A 23,863-nucleotide genomic window follows, 5' to 3' on the forward strand; every position below is an offset into this window, starting at 1 on the left:
CTTAGTCTCCTTGAGATTGGGACAATGAAGTGGCCTGGACCAAAGGTACGGGGGCCTTTTATAGCAAGATGATTATAAAAGGGGATTTTGCAGTTAGTAGGTTTTCGTTTTGTTTTTTTTGAGACAGAATTTCTCTGTATAGCCTTGGCTGTCCTGGAACTAGCTCTGCAGACCAGGCTGGACTTGAACTCACAGAGATCCACCAGCCTCTGCCTCTCAAGTGCTGGAATCAAAGGCATGCTCAGTTAGCTATTTTTAAGACTATGGGAAAAGCACATGTTGTGGGTTAATAGTCAGCCATAATGGAAACAATTAATAAGGTTCACATCACAAGATTATAGAGGAAGAACAAGTTTAAAAAACCAGCTGACCTGTAGTTTAACTTTCAGCTTGGGGCATGATTAAAGCAAACACCATAGGGAATAACAGAGAAATAAATAAAAACTTGACTAAAGGAAAAATGGAGTGAGCTGTTCCTTAGTGCCCAGGTAACTACTAATGCCAGGTGCCCACAGCCAGGGGACTATTATGCCCAGATCATGGGAACCCCTAGAAGACCACCACGGAGACCAAATCCCATATATAAAAGCAAAGAGCCTTTATTTCAAGCTCAGAGATTGGTCTCTGTCTGTCTGATGTAGCGGTGAGAGCAGAGAGGCCCAAGCCTGGGCAGGGTGAAGTTCTTATTATAGCAGAGGTTGGGGTGAGGGGATTTCCAGGGTTCAGGACCATTATTGGTGAAATTATTAAGGCCACTCCACGTAGTTAAAAAGGAGGTTTATTTTGTGGGGTAACTTACAAATGAAGGGATAGGCTACAGGGTCTGGGAAAGGTGCAGTCTGGCGGTATTCTCTGGAGAACTCTACTCGGTCTACCTTTGGCATCCAGGGTCCATGAACCAAGAGAGCCAGCGCATCTGGATCTCAGGTCTTCAGGGTCCTCTCTTGGCCCCGCTTTGTAGGCATGACAGTTACCAAAGCCTCAAGGGGGGTTGGAACTTCCAGATCAAGGCTGGAATGGCTACCCACTACAGACCAAATTGACTGACATTTGTCTAGGGTATAGGTGTGTGCTGGGAATGTTTGCAATGTCAGTTATTTACCTTTAGATGCAGGCCCTCCCTGGGTGGGGTCAGCTTATAGCTTTCCCTGGATCTGGGTGTTGCCTTCCAGTAAGCCTGTCACAGCAGCTGTGTCTGGGCCTCTAAGCCTGTCATGGCATCTTGTGGTCACGCTGTTTTGGGCCCTCCATATTTCCCCTTTCACAAGTACCAATGACAGGACCCAACCATGAGTCCTATCTGCCCAGAGGTTCACGGGTACTGGGACCTAAGAACCATTAGCTAACAGATTTTTCTAGGGCAGCAACATCTGTAACTATTGCCATTCTTAAAGCCCTGTAGTTCTGATCTTTGAGTACAGCCAGATTATAATCTTGAATGATTTATATAGAAATAATAATTTCTTAAGGGCATATAATATTTCTTTGGTTCTGCACAAAAAGGTCAAGTGCTTTATCTTATTGCAGAACAATTTTAGTTAATAAATTCATCAGTTGACAACTCTGGGGGAGACCAGCTCCCAACCCCCCCTACTCTTGAGGAGGGAGAAGTGAGAAATATTTAGATAGAAGGATAAAGGGGAGAGAAACAGATAGAAACACAGCATAGCCTCAGGAGGGCCTAGATCCTTATCCACTGTCCCCTTCTGTCTCTTCTAAAGGGCTGTTTATAGGAATGCCAAGGGGTAGAGCAAAGACCTCCCCCAGCTCAGCCAATGTAGATCCTTCTAATCACCTAGTAACCATGCACATGGTCAAGCAATCTTCTAATGCAGCCCCGCTGGGTAAAGCAAGCTCAGATCTCACTAGGAAACCTTTGTGGGCCTCCACACAACTCTGAACCTATTTTCCTGATACATCAATGAGCATTATAGTTGGCCATTTTGTCCCTTATGCCAGGGAGTTTCCTTCTTGACCTAGCATTTCAACTTACTTTGGGCAAGGAGCATGGGATGATGTATTCTCTTCTGGAACTGCTTTGCTCTGACACTGGGGTGTTGTTGTCAGGGCCCAAGAAGGCTGAAAGGCTAGTCAAAAGCTGAAAGGCTAGTCAAAGGCTGGGCAATGGGGCATTTGTCAGAAGTATGTGGTTATCTGAGTCAGCTGTGAAGACAGAGCACAATCACACTGGCTGGGCTGGTCCATGTCAGCTTTTAGCAAGTCCAGAGCTCATAGTTGTTTGAAGCAGTGTAGTCGACCAAAGCTTGGAGGTGTCTGCCAGCCAAGTGGAAATCTGTTAAGAGAAATTTAAACTGGAAACAGAAGTTAAATTTCATGAACTTATTTGGAACTTTTAGGTCCATAGTCTTAATAATTGGAAGAGCAGGAGTCCCAAGACCAAGAAAGAGGAAAATATCATCCTTAGGAATAGACAAGTGGGGAAAATTGAAGCTATATTAATCTGGAGTCCTTCTAACCTCTGTGAAATGAATCCAAGTTTTATGACTCTTTTAATCCTCTGAGGTCTATATGAATTATTTTACAAAATGACATAAAAGTTTTAGATACATTAGCATTACCTATCTGTACTGAAATCCATATCATATACAAAGCAGGTAATAAGTATCTGTAAAATAGCAGAAGTAGATCCATACCTTTTATGAGTCCTAGCAAAACCTATAGGTTTAGGTTAAAAGCATGTGCATTTTCCTTCTGTCCAAAGAGCCAGATATAGATTGGACAGAGATTTCTTTGTCCTGATGAGAAGCACTAAATATAAACTAAGTTTGTATTTAGATGATAACCAAGACAAATCTAAAATTTTGAGCTTGTGACTGAACAGTAAGTAGTCACTGCTCTGCCAACTTATCAGAGCTCTATTAAATGTTAAGCTCTGAACTTCTATATCATAGAAGGGAAAGCAATCTGAAACATTTCTCATAATCTAGATCACTCATTTATATCTTCACAACTTGCATTTATATCTTAAATCATTTTCTGAGATCCTCAAAGCTTATATGCTCTCATATCCTCAGATCTTTAAATATCTTAAAACATTCTTACACTCTCAAAACTTCCATAGACTTTCATATCTTCAGACCTTTTTTTTTCAAACCCATATTTAAACCTTTATGACTTATTCAAACTTTCATATACTAGAACATTTTCTTAAAAATGAGCTAACAAGCTGGCTATAGCCTTGTGGAATGATCTTCTTGTCTGATGCTGCCAAGCTGACAGAGTTATAGCTAGCTTAGCCATCAATGCTATCAGAGACCTGAGAAGGATAAATCTGAGTACAGACCATGCAGCTTCCAAATCTATAAAAAAAAAAATGACAGGGACCAGTCCATACCCAGGTCTCCATAGCATTAGAGGCAGAAGTATCAGAACAGGATCAATCTTTAGCCATTAGGCCCATAAGGGGAAAGTTTTTTCCTGTGGAAGAGGGACATGGGGAATACTGATCTTACTTTGTCTAGGTAAAAGGGGTGCAATCACTTCTTCAGTGCCCTGCTGCTTGTCCACAGTCTGGGCCAAGTCCTGGCAGCAGATGTTGCATTGAGGCATCTCACTCTGTGTTCAGTGTTGCCATAATCCAGGTGGGGACATCATGGTGTCCCATAATCTTTTTTGGAGACCTTGGGTCACTGCTAGGATCTGGGAGTCTGTCTGATATAATAAGCTTTTCAATCAACATTTTAAATGCCATATTCTGCAGATCTCTGAAGTATTTGAGGGCTTTCCAGGTATATCTGAATAGACAAACTTTGTTTCTAGTTACTTGTTTTAAGCTCAACCCTGAAAACATATACAAGGGATTAAGTAAAGCTTATCCCTGCAAGTAATTATATCAGTACTTAGCATGACTACAATTAAAGACCTCGATTTATAAGATGACTATTTACTTGTGTTCTCTAATAGTCTACAATAAGTAGTCTTAAAAATGATTTTTGAATTGAAGCTCTTCTAGTATCAAATAAGGGTTCAGTAAACAAACCAAAACAATAGCCATATGTTAATGGAAGGGCCCTAAGTTCCTTTTACCAGAGATAAGGAGGGTGGCTCTCTTTTTAGCAAGCAGGAACTTTCTCCAAGCCCTTGAGGGAATGGGAGCTTTATCTAAATGCCTGACCTTGGGAAAAGGACTTCATAGTTTTATCTCTGTTAAGTATGAGCCTTAAAACAATTTCTCAATTGAAGCTCCTTTTAGTATCAATATAAAGCATTTATATGACTTCGTTTATCCAAATAGCTTAAGCTTAACAAATTTAGCAAAGACAAAGAGGCTAGACATACATTCTTAAACCTGAACAGACCTTGAGTAAGGAGAAACATTCTCCAAGCCACTGGTTCTCAACTTTTCCAAGGCTTTGACCTTTCGATATAGTTCCCCATGTTGTGGTAATCCCCCATTACAAAATTTTTCCTGTTGCTATTTTATAACTTCAGTATTGTCATTGTTATGAATCTGAATGCAAATACTTGACATATAGGTGGTCCTAAACTATCAATGTAAAAAGTTTTTTTTAATCCCCCAAAGGATCGAGAGTCATGGGGTCAGAAACTGTTCCAAGCCCTTTGCCAGATTGCTTAGGTCATTGTCTTGCTGCATCACAAGAAATGAACATCTCAATTTCTGGTTAGTATTTGGTGCTTATGACTGTGACCCTAATTTTTAGCCTTTTATTTTTGTTTTGTTTTGTTTTTGTTTGTTTGTTTGTTTGTTTTTTCGAGACAGGGTTTCTCTGTGTAGCTTTGCGCCTTTCTGGGAACTCGCCTTGGAGACCAGGCTGGCCTCAAACTCACAGAGATCTGCCTGGCTCTGCCTTCCGAGTGCTGGGATTAAAGGCATGAGCCACCACCACCACCACCACCACCACCACCACCACCACCACCACCCGGCCCAGCCTTTTATTTTAAGTCCAAATGTTAACAATATAGAACATTTTATAAACTTAAAATGTCCCATAGCCTCATAAATTTAAATATTTTAAAAACTGTTCTTAAAAAGGTTTAAAAATCTCTCAAATGTCTTCCTGCAATATCGAAAATAAAGTATCCTCTTTTACTTTAGGGACTACAGCAGGTATCCCTTTCATTTATTGGTAGGCGTGGAAAATGGGTTGACAACACCCATAAAAGCTTACTGTGCATCTGCTGTTTGGTCAGGGCTTCCACCCTTGGATACATTCCCAACATAAATGGGTACTTTGTCCACCAAACATTGTGGACAAAGAGGGTAATATCCAACAACAACAGTCAAAAGCAAGGAATAGCCCCACATATCTGACAGTAGAGAACAGAGAAACGAAACACTGTCTGTTTATAAAATGTAACGCTCTCCAACAGTGACGAGAACAACCCACTGCTCTGTATGTGGTATTGGTGAACACTATAGTCGTAATATAGGAGAGAAGGCCAGACAGGAGGACAAGCAACTGAGTGAGGATAGCTACCTAAAATTCAAGAGCAGGCATCACTGCCTACAGCGTCAGGATTAGATGATCACTCTCTGGGTGGGAGCTGACTGGGAGGGGTGTGTTGGCTCTTAGAAGGGAAACAAGATTGATTTATTTTTAAAATTTATGTGTATATATGTATATACGTCCCTGTGTATAGAAGCCACATGTGTACAAGTACCAGTGGAGGTCGGAAGAGGGCGTTAAATTCACTGCAGCTGCAGTTATGGTTGTGAGCCACCCGACATGGGGCTGGAAACCAAAGTCAGGTCCTTTGCAGGAGCGGCAAGAACTCTAAGCTGCTGAACCACTTCTCCAGCCCCCTGCCTCATCTTTGGGCGTGGGAGGTAGCTGCATGGCTGTGCATCTCCATGAAAACAAAAACACAAACAGCAGAAAAGCACACACATGAGATTAGAGAACCTTTCTGTAAGGAGTTCAAATGGTTACTTTTAAAACGCCATGTGGTGGCTTCTACTTGATATCTCAGCACCGGGGAGTCTGAAGCCGGAGCAGTGTCGTGAGTTTGAGGCCACCCTGAACTACAGACTTTGACTCAAGAAACTAAAATGGACATAAAAATTGTCACGTGACACTGAAGGGACATCGGGGAGCAGGAGTTTGAAAGGCCTTGACTGAGAGAAGACGTGAAGCTGGGGGCCAGGCACTGGCCAGAAGAATTCTAAGGTTAAATGGTCTCCTGTCTTCCATCCCGATGGACATTTCTGGAGCTGGAGATGTCGTTGAAACCATCCTTTTGTTTTTGCTGGAGACTTGTTGTCAGGCTGTTTCCTATGTCATTTTAAGCACTGTGGTAAATGCAGGAGCCAAGCTGCGTTTCCAGGGCCAACAATCTAATTACAGGGGCAATCTAATTAGAGAGCAAGACTCATAATCTAACTACAAACTTACAGTCCAATCAGAAATGTATAATGTCGTTAGAGAGGCAAGAGGCATGTAAATAAAATATATGGAGAACTCATTATTAGCCTTTTTTTTTAAGTGGAAGTTTGGAGGTTCTGTGAGGCGTTTACCCACCAACCCCACAGCTCCCCAGAGTTTTCTTGAGTGCGAGCAGCAGGAAATAATAGATAGAAGGATTTAGATTGTGGAGATAAACAGATAGAAAATAAAGGATAGCCTCCAGAGGGCCTGGAACCTATTCCAACGGGCCCGACTGTCTCTGCCCCAGGGTATTTATAGAGACGTCAAGGGGTGGAGTGAAAGACCTCCTCCCCCAGCACAGCCAAGTGCAGACCATCTCAGATACCTGCACTCAGGCCCGTGACCTTAATCATCCTCTCTATGAGGACCTGCTGGGTAAAGCCACGAGGAACCTGAAAACGGGCTCCCACAAGGTTCCCAGAAGTCAGGAGAAAGACAACTTAGGAATGGAGTATTAGTTATTTTTTTGTTGCGTTGTCCTGAGACAGGATCTCGTTTTGTGGTCTAAGCTGCCTGGTTATCCTCCTGTATCAGCTTACTGAGTGCTGGGATGACAGACCTGGTGCATTGGGGGTATGAAGGATGCTGTGCCATGGAGCACGTGTGAAGGTCAGAGGGCAACTTTGGGGAGTTGGTTCTCACCATCCTCCTTGTCCACACGGGATTCCTCATTGTTTCTGTTGCTTCTCCTCATGCTCCAGGCTAAGGTGGCCCAAGAGATTCAGGGACACTTTCCTGTCTCCACCTCCTACCTCATAGGATTGATGGACTATGGAATGAAGCTTTTGATGTGGGTGGTGGGATCTAGACTCAGTTTACCAGGCAGGCTTGCAGAGCAAGTGCTTTTACTCAGTGAGCCATGTCCCTAGCCATAGTTCTGTTTTGGTATTAATTAATTAATCAATCAATCAATTAGTTAGTTAATAAATTGGTTTATTGAGACAAGGTTTTACTATGGCCCCTTGTTCTGTTTTGTCATTTTATTTATTTATTTATTTATTTATTTATTTATTTATTTATTTATTTATTTATTTATTTATTTATTCATTCATTTATTCATTTATTTATTGAGATGGTGTTTTACCCCATAGCCCAGGATGTCTTAGAACTCATTGTAGCCCAGGCTGCCTTCAAGTGCATGGTAATTCTCCCACCTCAGCCTCCGAAGCACGAGGATTACAGACATGGACCACCACACTTGCCTAGTGGAGTTCAGTAAGAGCACCTGAGTTGAATTTTTTAAATTAGAATGGGAGATAGGATACCAGCTATTTCTTGACACTATTATATTTGTTGACATGACCATAAAAATACCTTTTCAAGAACTGAAATAGGGATATTTGTCAAATGGAGGAAGTAGACTGGTGAGAAATGGAGGTGTCTCCTGAGATCTAGGCTTGGACTCGAAGCCCTCGGTACTAGCAAGACAGAAGTGTGCTAATCAGAGCATTAAGGGGATCAGAAGCCATTGAGCCTAGAACTAAATTCTATGCCCCAGACTCGCAGCTGTGAATGCTTTTCCCAATACAACTAAACATGTTTGCGGTAGACTGACTCACTTCCAGAAAAGCACAACAGTTTGGGGGGCAGGGGGTGTAGATAAAGTTCTCCTTAGGGTTTTCTTCTGTTAGACCACATTCGCCTATCTATAGCACACACACACACACACACATCCTCGCTCTGACCTGGCAGCGGATTCAGTTTATCTGTAGTTCCTAACCCCCTGGCTTGTGTCTAATTGGTGGAGCTGGGAAAGAAGCAAGTTGGCAGATACGCACAGATGAACAGTAGTCACAGCAGCCTGCTCAGCCTCTGTGTCTGCAGAGGAACTTAAGACTTCCCTCCTGCACTGGTAATTGCTTCTGAAAAGACTTTCCGGCCACAAGAAAATCAAATCAAATTTCTAATCAAGCATATTAAGATTTCCAGGCTGCATCCCTGCTGGTTGTAAAAATCATTTAAAAGAAATTCTGGGCTTGGTTCTTTTGACATTCTCTAACCAGCTCCTCTGTTGCTGTGACCATTTTCTACTCAGAAGGGAGCAAAGGTATGCTTTACATTTTATTCTATTCAATTAAGGGTATCTATACCTATATCTATCTATCTATCTATCTGTCTATCTATCTATCTATCTATCTATCTATCTATCTTTCTATCTATCTATCTATCTATCTATCTATCTATCTATCTATCTATCTATCTATCTATCTCTCTATCTCTCTGTATCTTAGGCAGTTGTTTGTTGAGATGGGTTGTCATGTAGCCTAAGCTGGCTTTAATCCCTTGTGTAGCTGAGGATTATCTTGAACCCCTAATCCTCCTGCCTCCATTTTCCCAACTCTGAGATTACAGGTACATATTACCACATCAAGTTCAAGGGTTTACATTTTTAGTAGTTTGTCTGTGACTAGGGAGAAGAACTGAGAGTTCTTGGTGGCAGAGTTGATACTGGAATTATCTTTGAAGATACAGCAGTGTCTACTTTAGGAACAGCGGGTAGGCAACTAACTAAGGTACTTGCTCGAACAGCCTGCCTCGTGTCCATACCTTGCTTGCTCTGGCTACTCTGTCTTCCAGAGTCTGCTCTCTGCAAGCCACATGCTCTCCACTATCCACTCTCCCCAGGCAGTCTCTGGGCACTTCTCTTACTTCCAATCAGCTGCCATCTGCTCTTCATAGCTCCAGACAGTTCCTTCTGGTGCCATATTAATAGTCTGTGCTTTGCTCAGAAGCACAGTAAGTGTCAGCCAAGAGAGATACTGAACAAGGCTTCCAGGGCTTAGAGAACTCACAGTCTGGACCTGAGGGTGTTCTGGACTCAGAGGTAATTGAATTCATGGATCCAAAGAGGATAGGAGGATTGGGGGTTCTTGGCCAGTTTTGACTACTGTTTGAGAACCCCCTGTTCTCAAAACAAACAACAACAGAATGCAATCAGTCTTAAAACACCTATCAATAAAATGTTGAATCCTTCACTGGATAAGATTTGTCAGAACAATGTGCCACCTGCCTTCTCTTTCTGTTGGGGAGTATCAAACACAACACAAGCAATCTTTTAGAACACTCCCTAGCCAGCATTTGGGGTACCTTCTGTTAAACCCTTGAATTCTAGAAAGTCAAATGTAACATTTTGTTAACTTTTAGTTTTTTCAAATAAGCATGCAACTGTTGTGAAGAGACCCTGAGGAATGGCATTAGATTTAAAATGAAGGTTCCAGAGAAGGTTTCATGATATTAGGCAAAATGGCCACCAATTCTTTCAAATAACACTTATTAAAATTCTTTTGTGTGTCAGGTTGGGGAGTTATCATGTAGACTCGTGTATACATATGGCTGACAGCTTTCTAGGGAATGGAGAAATTAATCAACATCATAGTTAAAAAACCAAATAACGACATTTACTGTGTCACGCTAAGGAAAAGGCCAAGGTGTTGAGATTGTCATGCCTGCAGTGGATCTCACCTTCTCTGGGGAGTCTTTCTTGATGATGATGGACTGGGAGCTGGGAGGTTAGGGTGCTAAATATGTGCAGAGGGAACAGAGAGTGTTCCAGGTACAGGGTTGGACTTTGAGGAGATGGATGAAGACTACATGTCTAGACTGTGCAGTAAAATGAGCTGAAGAGACAGGTACCAGAGGCCAGCAGAGAAAGGTGCTTGCTGACTAGTTTGATCCACATGGTACAAGAGAGAGCTGACTGTCGAAAGTTGTCCTTTGACCTCCACATGTGTGTTATGACATGTGTTTGCACACAAGCACACATACATACACATAAATAATACAATGAGAAAGAAAATGAAAGTCAGATGGAGGAAGTGATCATAATTTTCCTGGCGACTTCATGGTATCAATACAACTCAAGTGTGGACACTACTGTCCAATGTGTTTCAACAAGAACAACAAAAAAGATTTGATCTAGTTGGATAATAAATGGAGTGGGGAAACCCAGCAAGCCTGCTTTGGTCTGTCTGTGCTCATTTCTTTCTCCTGACTTTAGCACAGTATCTCTTGTGAAATATAAGTCTTAGGATCTACTCTCAGACAAGGCAAGTCAACCAATGTCTTTTTTTTTTCTTTTTAAAGACAGGGTTTCTCTGTGTTGCTGTGATCATCTTGGAACTCACTCTGTAGACCAGGTTGTCCTCAAACTCAGATCCACCTGCCTCTGCCTCTTAAGTGCTAGGACTAAAGGTGTGCACCATCACCACCCAGCAAACAAATGTCTTTAAGACAGAAAGGTAGGGGAAGATTTGAGGGCTATTTTGTACTTTTTGGTTTGCTTGGGGAAATGAGGCTCAGGTTTCTATTGCCTCCCTGAGGAAGAGGAGTCAGGAGTCCAGTAGCTGGTCTGTGGTCTGTGGAGAAGGAGGTGGACAAACAGGATGGCTGGGGGAGATCAGAAGGAAACACAGAAGCTATGAGGTTTATCTATCTATCTATCTATCTATCTATCTATCTATCTATCTATCTATCTATCTATCCATCCATCCATCATCCATCCATCTATCTATCCATATATTTATCTAAGTATGTATGTATATATGTATGTATCTATCTATCCATTTTATGTATGTATGTATGTATGTATGTATGTATGCATATATCTATCTATTCTGCTCTATTCTATTCTGTTCTGTTCTGTTCTATTCTATGTGTGTTTGTATGTAATGTGTGCAGGTATGCACACTCTCAAAGGCCAGAAGAAGGCATCAGGTATCTTTCTCCATGGTCTCAGACTATTCCTTTGAGGCAGAGTCTCTCCTTGAATCTAGGGCTCCTGTCTTCTTGCATGGCTGGAAGTCAGCAAGTCCCAGCAACCCTCCTGTCTCTGCCGCACTCAGAGCTGAGGTTGACTGCATATGTGGGATGCTCAGTTGGTTGTATGGGTGCTGGGATCTGAACTCCAGTCCTTATGATTGTACAGTAAGCTTTCTTAACCCCTAAGCCACCTCTCCAGCCTTCACTCTTCATTCTTGAGAGGTTAAGGGAATGGAGATTAATCTTAGACTACTTCTGAGTGGATGGACACCTTGTTGTCCTCCTCAGAGTAATACTCTCCTGTGGTTAAAGTGAGATAAATCTTAATACCACAGCTGATTCCATAGCCTGAGTTCCTTTTATAATTGTTTCAGTACAGTAGTTAAAGCACATCAAATTCCTCATTTAAATAGCCCAGAAAATATACTTAACGTCCTGAGGAAATTCCTTTCAAAACATTAGGCTATCAACTTTCACCAACCTGTGCAGTCCTTGTCTGCTGGACCTGGGATCTGAGGACCTGAAAGAATGGGGCAGACTACAATCTAATGCTGTAGACAACCTTACTTCAGTTTCAGTTGACTTTTATACACGAATATAACAAAGAAAGCAATGATCCAAGGAAGGTTGTTTGAGTTCAGAAAAACACATTAGTAAACACCGGTTAACACATACTAAATATTGACAGAGCAGCCCTTCCCCAGAACTTTCTCAGGACAGAGCAATTGCCTGGCACAGCAGTATAAATTATATCTGGGGAAGCACAAAAGTCAGGCAGAAGCCATATCCAGATTCACGGCACACTCACCAGACTGGGTTCTATAGCTACATTCTGACATCCAAGAAGGACAAACATGTCTTATAAATGGAATGTAAATATTTGTCACAGGAAACACGAAATCATGTCCAAGAACAACGCCGGGAACAAAATGCCCCTGATGTAAAAGGCCCTCTGCCTTTCTTCTGGAGCGTCTCTCAGGGTTCTCCAAGGCATTGTTCACCACACACCGTTCTTTTGATTGTGTTCCAACGCAGGCAAGCAGGCTGAGTGAGAGGATAAAGCAAAAGGGAAGTTTACTTTTGTGTCTTCTGATACAAATGTGATTTTAGGCTCTAACAACAAGGAATAGAATCAGTCAGAAGATGAAAACCATGTAAGCAGACCAGTCGGCTGCCTGGCACTGCTCACTACTCTACTCTTGGTTTTATGTGAGTTTTGGTCCCTGTTTATAGAGCTCTTTATTATTAGATTCACTTGAGTCTATTTTTAAAAAACCAAGCTTTGGCATGCAAAGCAATGGGTTTCCTTCTGGCCTTTTCATACCCATGCTTTGTTCTTGTTTGCTTTCTTTACACACTGTTCCCACCCCGGGGCCCACTTCTTCCTCCAGGTGGTGGCCTTCCTTCTCCCCAGAGTCTCTCTTCTGCTTTCAGATCATGTGTTTATTAACACACCCAAATATATGTTGTCCCTTTAACAGAATCTAAGAAGCTAAGAGCAACTTGAACTTACATTTCCCTCTCTTTCCCCCTCCCTTGAGATCTCTTCCTTTCCTCTCGTGATCCCCTTTCTACTTTAATACACACACAGACACTGCACAGACACTGCACACACACAGACTGAGAGACAGACACCACACACACACAGACACTACACCACACACACACACAGAGACACCACCCCCCCCACACACACACAGACACCACACACACACACACACACACAGACTGACAGACAGACACCACACACACACACACAGACACTACACCACACACACACACAGACACCACACCACACCACACACACACACACACACACATACACACACACAAACAGAGACACACACACACACACACACAAACAGAGACAGAGAGACAGACACCACACACAGACACCACACCACGCCACACTCCCCCACACACACGGAGGAAGAGAGAGAGACAGAGAGAGAATATTTTTTTGGGTTTTGTGCCCTCTTTATATGATTGATGAATTCAGGAAGTCATGCTTGAAGTGGCCTCTTCCTACTGAATTCCCCGAAGGGGACCACAGGGTGACTTTCAGCAAGAATGTTTGCTGTCCACCGCCCCCCTCTTTTTTTTTTTTATCCTCTTCAGCCACCCTTCTGTTGTTGTAAACAGTGAAGAGCATCTCTACTAGCCAAGAAAGGTTGGGGTCTGAATCCACAGTGGCATTTGACAGTGTGCTGCAGATATCAGGGACACTCTGAGACACAGAGCAGCTTCTCAGGGCCACCTCGTTAGCATCCTTATAGTCCCCCTCTAATTTGTTCAGTCTTAGAGATCTGTCCTATCCATTTTAGTAATTGGGCATGAGGATAATTCTATCACATGGAAGTCATGAAAAGCTTTTCTTTCTCTAGCTGGGTATGGTGTTGCAATCTTTTAAACCCGGCTATTCAGGCAGCTGCATAAAAGGAATCGCTAGCTCCAGGAGATCTTGGTCAACTTCCTGAGCTCCTGGGTCATTAAGAGTAAAAAAGAAGGGTGGCAGAATACTTGCCTAGCATGCACAAAGCCCTCAGTTCAACATCTAGTACCACAAAAACTATTTGTATTTCCTCTTTTTAATTTTTCTCAGCAAAAATGCATTCTGTACCATTAACTGGCTTATTTTCTTACTACTACTACTACTACTACTATTATTGTTATTATTATTTTTTTCTGTGTTTACATATATATATATATATATATATATATATATATATATATATATATATATATATATTATTTTACAATACCATTCAGTTCTACGTATCAGCCATGGGTTCCCCTATTCCTCCCCTCCCACCCCCTCCCCTTACGCCCAGCCTACCCCCCATTCCCACCACCTCCAGGACAAGTCCTTCCCCGAGGACTGCGATCAACCTGGTAGACTCAGTCCAGGCAGGTCCAGTCCCTTCCTCCCAGACTGAGCCAAGTGTCCCTGCATAAGCTCCAGGTTTCAAACAGCCAACTCATGCAATGAGCACAGGACTTGGTCCCACTGCCTAGTTGCCTCCCAAACTGATCAAGCCAATCAACTGTCTCACCTATTCAGAGGGCCTGATCCAGCTGGGGGCTCCTCAGCCTTTGGTTCATAGTTCATGTGTTTCCATTCATTTGGCTATTTTTTTTCAATAATTGAGTAAAACTGAAATTTATTATAAGCCAAGTCGTCCTAGGGACCTCCATGCTATATATATAGCCTCTATGGTTCTATGGGTTGTGGTCTGATTGTTCTTTATTTTATATCTAGAATCCACCTATGAGTGAGTACATACCATGACTGTCTTTCTGGGTTTGGGTTACCTCACTCAGGATGATTTTTTCTAGTTCCATCCATTTGCCCGCAAATTTCATGCTTTCATTGTTTTTCTCTGCTGAGTAGTACTCCATTGTGTATATGTACATTTTTTTCATCCATTCTTCCGTTGATGGGCATCTAAGTTGTTTCCAGGTTCTGGCTATTACAAATAGTGCTGCTATGAACATAGCTGAGCATGTATCTTTATGGTATGAATCAGCATTCCTTGGGTATATGCCCAAGAGTGGGATGGCTGGGTCTTGAGGTAGTTCGATTCCTAATTTTCTGAGAAACCGCCATACTGATTTCCACAGTGGTTGTACAAGTTTACATTCCCACCAACAGTGGAGGAGTGTTCCCTTTGCTCCACATCCTCTCCAACATTGGTTGTCATTGGTGTTTTTGATCGTAGCCATTCTAACAGGTGTAAGGTGGTATCTCAGAGTCGTTTTGATTTGCATTTCTCTGATGATTAAGGATGTTGAGCATTTCTTTAAATGTCTTTCAGCCATTTGTAGTTCTTGTTTTGTGAATTCTCTGTTTAGCTCTTTAGCCCATTTTTTAATTGGACTGTTCAGTACTTTGATGTCTAGTTTCTCGAGTTTTTTATATATTGTAGAGATCAATCCTCTGTCAGATGTGGGGTTGGTGAAGATCTTTTCCCATTCTGTTGGCTGTCTTTTTGTCTTATTGACTGTGTCTTTTGCCCTGCAAAAGCTTCTCAGTTTTGAGAGGTCCCATTTATTAATTGTTGTGCTCAGGGTCTGTGCTCTTGGTGTTTTATTTAGGAAATGCTCTCCGGTGCCAATGCATTCAAGAGTGCTTCCTATTTTCTTTTCTATTAAGTTTAGTGTAACTGGATTTATGTTTAGGTCTTTGATCCACTTGGACTTGAGTTTTGTGCATGGTGACAGATATGGATCTATTTGTAATCTTTTACATATTGACATCCAGTTATGCCAGCACCATTTGTTGAAGATACTTTCTTTTTTCCATTGTATAGTTTTGGCTCCTTTGTCAAAAACCAGGTGTTCATATGTGCATGGATTAATGTCAGGGTCTTCAATTTGATTCCATTGGTCCGTATGTCAGTTTTTATACCAGTACCAAGCTGTTTTTATTACTATAGCTCTATAGTAGAGTTTGAGGTCAGGGATGGTGATGCCTCCAAGGGTTGCTTTATCGTATAGGATTCTTTTAGCTATCCTGGGTCTTTTGTTTTTCCATGTAAAGTTGAGTATTTTTCTTTCCAAGTCTGTGAAGAATTGTGTTGGAATTTTGATGGGGATTGCATTGAATCTGTAGATTGCTTTTGGTAAGATTGCCATTTTTACTATGTTAATCCTACCTATCCATGAGCATGGGAGATCCTTCCATTTTCTGATATCTTCTTCAATTTCTTTCTTTAGAGATTTAAAGTTCTTATCAAAAAGGTCCTTCACTTGTTTAGTTAGTGTTATCCCAAGGTATTTTATATTATTTGTTATTGTAAAGGGTGATGTTTCTCTGACTTCTTTCTCAGCCCTTTTATCATTTGTGTATAGGAGGGCTACTGATTTTTTTGAGTTGATCTTGTATCCTGCCACTTTACTGAAGGAGTTTATCAGCTGTAGGAGTTCCCTGGTAGAGTTTTTGGGGTCACTTATGTATACTATCATATCATCTGCAAATAGTGAAAGTTTGACTTCTTCCTTGCCAATTTGTATCCCTTTGATCTCCTTTTGTTGTCTTATTGCTCTAGCTAGAACTTCTAGTACTATATTGAATAAATATGGGGAGAGTGGACAGCCTTGTCTTGTTCCTGAATTTAGTGGCATCGCTTTGAGTTTCTCTCCGTTTAATTTGATGTTTGCTGTTGGCTTGCTATAAATTGCTTTTATTATGTTTAGAAATGTTCCATGTATTCCTGATCTTTCTAGGACCTTTATCATGAAGGGGTGTTGGATTTTGTCAAAGGCTTTTTCAGCATCTAAAGAGATGATCATGTGGTTTTTTTTTTCTTTCAGTTTGTTTATATGGTGTATTACATTGACTGATTTTCGTATGTTGAACCATCCTTGCATCCCTGGGATGAATCCTACTTGGTCATGATGGATGATTGTTTTGATGTATTCTTGGATTCGGTTTGCCAATATTTTGTTGAGTATTTTTGCATCAATGTTCATGAGGGAGATTGGTCTGTAGTTCTCTTTCTTTGTTGCATCTTTGTGTGGTTTGGGTATCAGGGTAATTGTAGCCTCTTAAAAAGAGTTTGGTAGTGTTCCTTCTGTTTCTATTGTGTGGAACACTTTGAAGAGGATTGGTATTAGTTCTTCTTTGAAAGTCTGGTAGAATTCTGCACTGAAACCATCTGGTCCTGGGCTTTTTTTGGTTGGGAGACTTTTGATGACTGTTTCTATTTCTTTAGGGGTTATTGGTCTATTTAAATGGTTTATCTGGTCTTGATTTAATTTTGGTACATGGTATTTATCCAGAAAATTGTCCATTTCTTCCTGGTTTTCCATTTTTGTGGAGTACAGGTTTTTGAAGTATGATCTGATGATTCTCTGGATTTCCTCGTTGTCTGTTGTTATGTCTCCCTTTTCATTTCTGATTTTGTGAATTTGGGTGCTCTCTCTTTGCCTTTTGGTTAATTTGGCTAGGGGTTTGTCTATCTTGTTGATTTTTTTTCAAAGAACCAACTCTTTGTTTCATTGATTTTTTTGTATTATTCTCTTGTTTTCTATTTCATTGATTTCAGCCCTCAATTTGATTATTTCCTGGCGTCGATTTCTCCTGGGTGAGTTTGTTTCTTTTTGTTCTAGAGCTTTCAGTTGTGCTGTTAATTCATTGGTATGGGATTGCTCCATCTTCTTTATGTGTGCATTTAGAGCTATGAATTTTCCTCTTAGCACTGCTTTCATAGTGTCCCATAAGTTTGGGTATTTTGTACTTTTTTTTTTTTTTTTTTGGTTTTTCAAGACAAGGTTTCTCTGTGTAGCTTTGTGCCTTTCCTGGGACTCACTTGGTAGTCCAGGCTGGCCTCGAACTCACAGAGATCCGCCTGCCTCTGCCTCCCGAGTGCTGGGATTAAAGGCGTGCGCCACCACCGCCCAGCTATTTTGTACTTTCATTTTCATTGAATTCTAGGAAATCTTTAATTTCTGTCTTTATTTCTTCCTTGACCCATTGATGTTTCAGGTGGGCATTATTCAGTTTCCATGAGTTTGTGGGTTTTCTATAATTTTTGTTGTTGTTGAGGTCTAACTTTAAGGCATGGTGATCTGATAAGATACAGGAGTTTATTCCAATTTTTTTGTATCTGTTGAGATTTGTTTTGTGTCCAAGCATGTGGTCAATTTTTGAGAAGGTTCCATGGGGTGCTGAGAAGAAGGTATATTCTTTTGTGTTAGGATGGAATATTCTGTAGATATCTATTAGGTCCATTTGAGTCATAACATCTGTTAGGTCCTTTATTTCTTTGTTAAGTTTCAGTCTGGTAGATCTATCTTTTGGTGAGAGTGGTGTGTTAAAATCTCCCACTACTAACGTATGGGGTGTGATGTGCGTTTTAAACTTTAGTAGTGTTTCTTTTATGAATGTGGGTGCTTTTGTATTTGGAGCATAAATGTTTAGAATCGAGACTTTATCTTGGTGGATTTTTCCCGTGATAAATATGTAATGTCCATCCTGATCTCTTTTGATTGATTTTAGTTTGAAGTCTATTTTATTAGATATTAGGATAGCTACACCAGCTTGTTTCTTAGGTCCATTTGCTTGGAAAGCCTTTTCCCAGCCCTTTTCTTGGAGGTAGTGTCTGTCTTTGAAGTTAAGGTATGTTTCTTGTATGCAGCAGATGGATGGGTCCTGTTTTCTTATCCATTCTGCTAGCCTGTGTCTTTTTATAGGTGAGTTGAGACCATTGATATTGATGGATATTAATGACCAGTGATTGTTAATTCCTGTTATTTTTTGTGGTTGTGTTGTCCTTCTGTGGTGTATGTTGGTGTGGGATTATCTATTGCTTGATTTTTCATGGATGTGCTTAGCTTCTTTGGGTTGGATTTTCCCTTCTAGTGCTTTCTGTAGGGCTGGGTTTGTGGACAGGTATTGATTAAATCTGGTTTTATCCTGGAATATTTTGTTTACTCTGCCTATGGTGATTGAGAGTTTTGCTGGGTATAATAGTCTGGGTTGGCATCCGTGGTCTCTTAGTGTCTGCATGAGATTTGTCCATGTTCTTCTAGCTTTCATAGTCTCTATTGAGTAGTCTGGTATTATTCTGATGGGTTTGCCTTTATATGTTACTTGGTCTTTTTCCTTTGCGGCTCTTAATATTTTTTCTTTGTTCTGTGTGTTTAGTGTTTTGATTATTATGTGGCAAGGGGACTTTTTTTTTGGATCCAGCCTATTCGGTATTCTGTAAGTTTCTTGTTTCTTCATAGGTATTTCTTTCTTTAAGTTAGGAAAGTTTTCTTCTATGAATTTGTTGAATATATTTTCTGTGCCTTTGAGTTGGTATTCTTCTCCTTCTTCTATCCCTATTATTCTTAGGTTTGGTCTTTTCATGGTGTCCCAAATTTCCTGGACGTTTTGTGTTACGACTTTTTTGTTTTTGGTGTTTTCTTTGACTGACGAATCTATTTTCTCTATCGTGTCTTCAGTGTCAGAGATTCTCTGTTCCATCTCTTGCAATCGGTTGGTTATGCTTGTTTCTGTAGTTCCTGTTCGTTTAGTCAGGATTTCTATTTCCAGGATTCCCTCAGCATGTGTTTTCTTTATTGTCTCAAATTCATTTTTCAGATCTTGGAGTGTTTCTTTCATCTGTTTAATTGCTTTTGCTTGACTTGATTTGATTTCTTCCCATTTTTTGTTCATTTTTTCTTCCATTTCTTTAAGGGAGTTTTTTATTTCCTCTTTAATGGAGTTTTTCATTTCCTCTTTAAGGGAAGTTTTTATTTCCTCTTTAAGGGAGTTTTTCATTTCCTCTTTAAGGAAAGTTTTTATTTCCTCTTTGAGGGAATGTTTTATTTCTTCTTTAAGGGCCTCTGTCATCTTCTTAAAGTCATTTTTAGGGTTGATTTCTTCTGTTTCTTCTGTCTTGGTATGTTCAGGTCTTGCAGGTGTAGAATCACTAGGTTCTGATGTTGCCATGTAGGTCTTTATGTTGTTGCCTGTATTTTTGCACTGGCGTCTACTCATCTCTTCCTCTGTGCGGTGCAGGTGGTGTCTGTGTCTGAGAGTGCCTCTCTTGTTCTAATTTTTAGTCTTGGTTTAGTAGGGGTTCTTGGTTAAATTGGTGCTATTGGGTTATTTCTTCAGGGGCAGCTGATTTCAGTCGGTGAAGTATATACTTATGATTCTGGTGATTTGGTTTGGTGGCTGGGTAGCGTCTTCTTCTGTGTTCCCAGGTCACGTTTTGTTCATTCGTCAACTCCTCAGCTGATCTTGTTTCTTCAGACTTCAAACTGTAGGCATCTGAATCCTCTCCCAGATGGGTTTCAGCTGAGTGGGGTAGTCTCACCAACACCTCCAAGTTGTTGGGTTTCACAGGATCAGCAGCTGGGCCGTGGGTTGTCCTCAGACGGAGTGTTCAGATTCGTTCTGGTTCCAACCCACAGAGATAGCTTCTTCCCCAGGTGTTGGGGTTAGAGGTGTCCCTGTTCCAAGCTGCGTCTGCTTATCTCCGTCCCTGGGCCTGTATGTCTCTGCCAGCTGCCGGCTGCTGCCGCCGCGGGCCTACCTACCTCTGCTTGTCACTGCTGCCCGGCCCGTCTACCTCTGAGGGCCTCCACCGGGCCTGTATGTCTCTGCCAGCTGCCGCCGGGCCTGTATGTCCCTGTTGGACGCCGGGCCCACCTACCCCTTCGGGCCGCTGCTGGGCCCGTCTACCTCTGTGGGCCGCCTCCGCGTGCCTACCTGTGTCTGCTTGTCTCTGCCGCCGGGACTGTCTACCTCTGTGGGCCGCCGCTGGGCCTGTATGACACTGCCCTGTTATTATTATTATTATTATTAGTAGTAGTAGTAGTAGTAAAATTGTATACAGTGTCTCAGACTGGCCTTGAACTCACAAATCTCCTATTTCTGCCTCCTGAATCCTGGGATTATGGATGTGTACTGCCAGGCCTTTTAGAAAACAAATGTGTGTTGATTAATTTTTTTTTTTGGCAACTTGAAACAGGTCAAGATTATTTGGGGAGAGGGAATATGAATTGAGAAAATGCCTCTATCAGATTGGCATGTGGGCAAGGCTGTGGGGCATTTTCTTGATTAATGATGGATGTGAGTGTGCCCACCCCATTGTGGGTGGTGCCACTCCTGGACAGGTGGTTGTGGGTTCTATAAGAAAGCAAGCTGGGCAAGCAAGGCATGAGGAGCAAGTCACTAAGCAGCACTCCTCCATGGCCTCTGCATTAATTCTTATCCCCAGATTGCTACTCTGAGTTCATCTGACTTCCTTGAAGGATAGACTACAACTGTAAGCTGAAATAAACTCCTTTACCCCCAGGTTGCTCTTGGTGATGGTGTTTATCACAGTAACAGAAAGCAAACTAAGACATTTGTGAATTCCATGTGACAGAGCAGGAGTTTGTTCTAAAGCAGAGTGATGAAGAAGGATAGGACAGAGTATAATCGGACTTTCTTTGGACTTCCAGCTCCCAAATAATGACAGAGATTTTTTTTATTAATTATGAAAGCTTGGTCTTAGCTAAGGCTTTCCCCCAATTAGCTCTTAAAACTTAAATTAACCCATTTATATTAATCTATATTCCGTCATATGGCTCATTACCTCCCCTCGGTACAGTACGTCTGACTTCCTCTGCATCTGGCTGGTGAATCTCCTGCCTCAGATTATTTTTCAGAGTTCCTTTCTCTGCCTAGAAGTCTCACCTATCCTCTCCTGCCTAGCTAATGGCCATTCAGCTCTTTATTAAACCAATCAGAAGGTGCCTTAGGCGGGTGAGGTAAAACAGAGACATCTTCACACAGTGTACAAAATGATTATCCCAACATCTACCCCTTTTAGTTCACTAAAAGGCTCTTTCTCTAACATCAATAAACTATATATAATAACAACAATTATCAGGTAAGAATTACACTCACGATGCCCAGTTTATTTGTATTTAACATCTTTGAAAGTACTCTATTATCTTTCCTCTCTTGGTGAGTCCAAAGATTTATACCTAAATCACTTCCTATCATAACTTGTATTACCAATCTAAAAACATCAATTTAGATCTTAAAACATTTTCATAAATAAAAAACTTAAGCTTTATGTCTCTCAACCTTTATAAACTTTACATCTCTTTTGTAAGTTTCTTTTCTGAACTTGGTAACAAGGAAAACTGTAAAACTATAAATATCTAGTCTTCAACTCCATCAAAGACCTGAGAAGGATAAAATATTATGTGATTAAACAGTAAGTGCAGAGCAAGCAACTTCCAAAACTATAAAAATTACAGAGACAGCTGGCTGCCTGGACAGTCACCCAAGGTTTCTCTGCAACATTGGGGCATCCATCTTTAGCCTACATGCCTAGGATATCTGACAGACTTTTCTGTGAAGCAGGACTTTTTTGAAATACTGGTCTACCTTGTCTTAGTAAAGTTCAGCAGTCAACTTCCTTTGTGTCCTGCTTTTCCAACTTGGACAGCATATTGTCAGCAGTGGAAGCAAGGGCAGTTTCTTGCCCAGTGGCTAACTTTGCCACACTGAAAGCAAACTCCTCTTAGAGGTTCTTCAATGCTCATCATCTTCTTTTAAAAACAGATTGGTACTGCCAGGAGCAAATGTGTCTCACTGTCACAAAATGTCTTATGTTATTAAAACATCTTAAATGCCATATTCTGTAGATCTCCAGAGTGTTTGAAGACAACCTTGTTGTGGGATAATGCTCTTGTACACTGTAAAGATTTGTCATTCAAATTGGTTTAATAAAATGCTGATTGGCCAGTAGCAAGGCAGGAAGTATCGACAGGGTGACCAGACTAGAAGAATTCTGGGAAGAGGAAGGGCAGAGTCAGGAGTCACTACCAGATGTAGAGGATGTAAGATGAGAATATTGTACTGAGGAAAGGTACCATGTGGCTAAATGTAGATAAAAATTATGGGTTAATTTAAGTGTAAGAGATAGTTAGTAATAAGCCTGAGCTACTGGCCAATCATTTATAAGTAATATTAAGCCTTTAAGTCAATTAATTGGGAAATGGTTGCTGGGTATTTGGGAGGGCAGAAACTTTCATTTACATGTGGCACCCAACATGGGGCAAGAATTTCCACATAAAACCTGAGAAAGCTTAAAAAAGTATTCTAAACATACAAAAATGGAGTCAAACGCAGCTTCTTGGTAACCACTTTTTCTCTGGTGGGCTCTGTTTGCTGGTGGCTAGCAGAGGCATGGCTCCTTTAAGAGACAGCTTCCTGGCTTGGTGCTAGTGGCAAAAATGGGTGGCTCTTTTAAGAGGCCCTGCTACCAAACACTTATATGGTGTTTATGAGCAGCCAGTGACTACTTGGTAGTAGAATGTACTTAGAAACTTCCCAGAGTTGGAGTAGTAAACATGGCTTTTAGCGCTGGCAGTAAACATTACCTTTGCCATGAGACTAGACTCTCATGGAACCTAGGAGTAGGGCAGAGTCAGCCACCAAAGCTGCCACTTTAGTCCTAGCCATGCCTACTTAGCAGCTTAAATGCTCATGTGGTCAGAAAAAGATAGAGATATGCAGTAAAGATATACAATTCAAAAAACAAAACTTCTAAACAGTTTACAGTGTATTTAAAAATATATGTAGGCTTGGGAGACTAAAGAGAAGGTATAGACAGTCATAAAAAAGAAATACATAGTTTTAAAATAATAAAATCCTTAAAAGGGAGTAAAGTAATATTTTTAAAAGCCATGTAAAGATGGAAAATACACAAAGAGTCTGGATACTGTATGCTATTTTGTTGTCTTTGAATTATTTGACAGCTGAGGAAGGAGCAACAGCTGCTAAGAGACATTTGATTATAAATGTTACTGGATTTATCCAGCCTATATATTTTGTAAATGCCTTAACTTCAAGATTGAAGTCAACAGATATGTTACTTTGGGGGAAATGTTACTCTTTTATTTCCACAGGAAATGAGAGGCTGTGGATTCATTCTGTGTTAAGGAAAATCAGGTTTGATCAAGCAAGACCCCCTGGAAGGTCTCTGATGAGAACAATGGCCCAGGTGATCCAACATTCACAACAGCTCCAAGGCTACTGGTTGAGATGGACCAACCATCTCACACAAAATATTCCAATTAAGACTTTACCATAATCCTAAATTTTCTCAGGGTTCCCATGAGACTAACACCCCCAATCAGCAGGAAGTAACTTAGAAAACTACACCCACATTTCCAACAAATGGATTATGGATGTTTGTCTT

At 41.1% G+C, this 23,863-nt stretch overlaps 1 protein-coding gene across 4 annotated transcripts in view; it reads left to right on the forward strand.

The window, feature by feature from the left end:
• LOC102905039 (cytidine monophosphate-N-acetylneuraminic acid hydroxylase) overlaps nt 1–23,863 on the forward strand; it is a 150,572-nt gene that overhangs the window by 55,844 nt on the left and 70,865 nt on the right. Inside the window, exon 1 of one of the 4 annotated variants that reach the window (XM_076573065.1) lies at nt 8,143–8,259. The exons of 1 other annotated variant lie outside the window; for it this stretch is intronic. The gene's annotated coding sequence lies outside the window, so the exon portion shown is untranslated. Of the gene's footprint in view, nt 1–8,142; nt 8,455–23,863 lie in introns of those variants that run through there. 2 more of the 4 variants (XM_076573067.1, XM_042278291.2) reach the window with 2 other exon arrangements.

This window comes from Peromyscus maniculatus, chromosome 5, assembly GCF_049852395.1.
Source record: "Peromyscus maniculatus bairdii isolate BWxNUB_F1_BW_parent chromosome 5, HU_Pman_BW_mat_3.1, whole genome shotgun sequence".
NCBI lineage: Eukaryota > Metazoa > Chordata > Mammalia > Rodentia > Cricetidae > Peromyscus > Peromyscus maniculatus.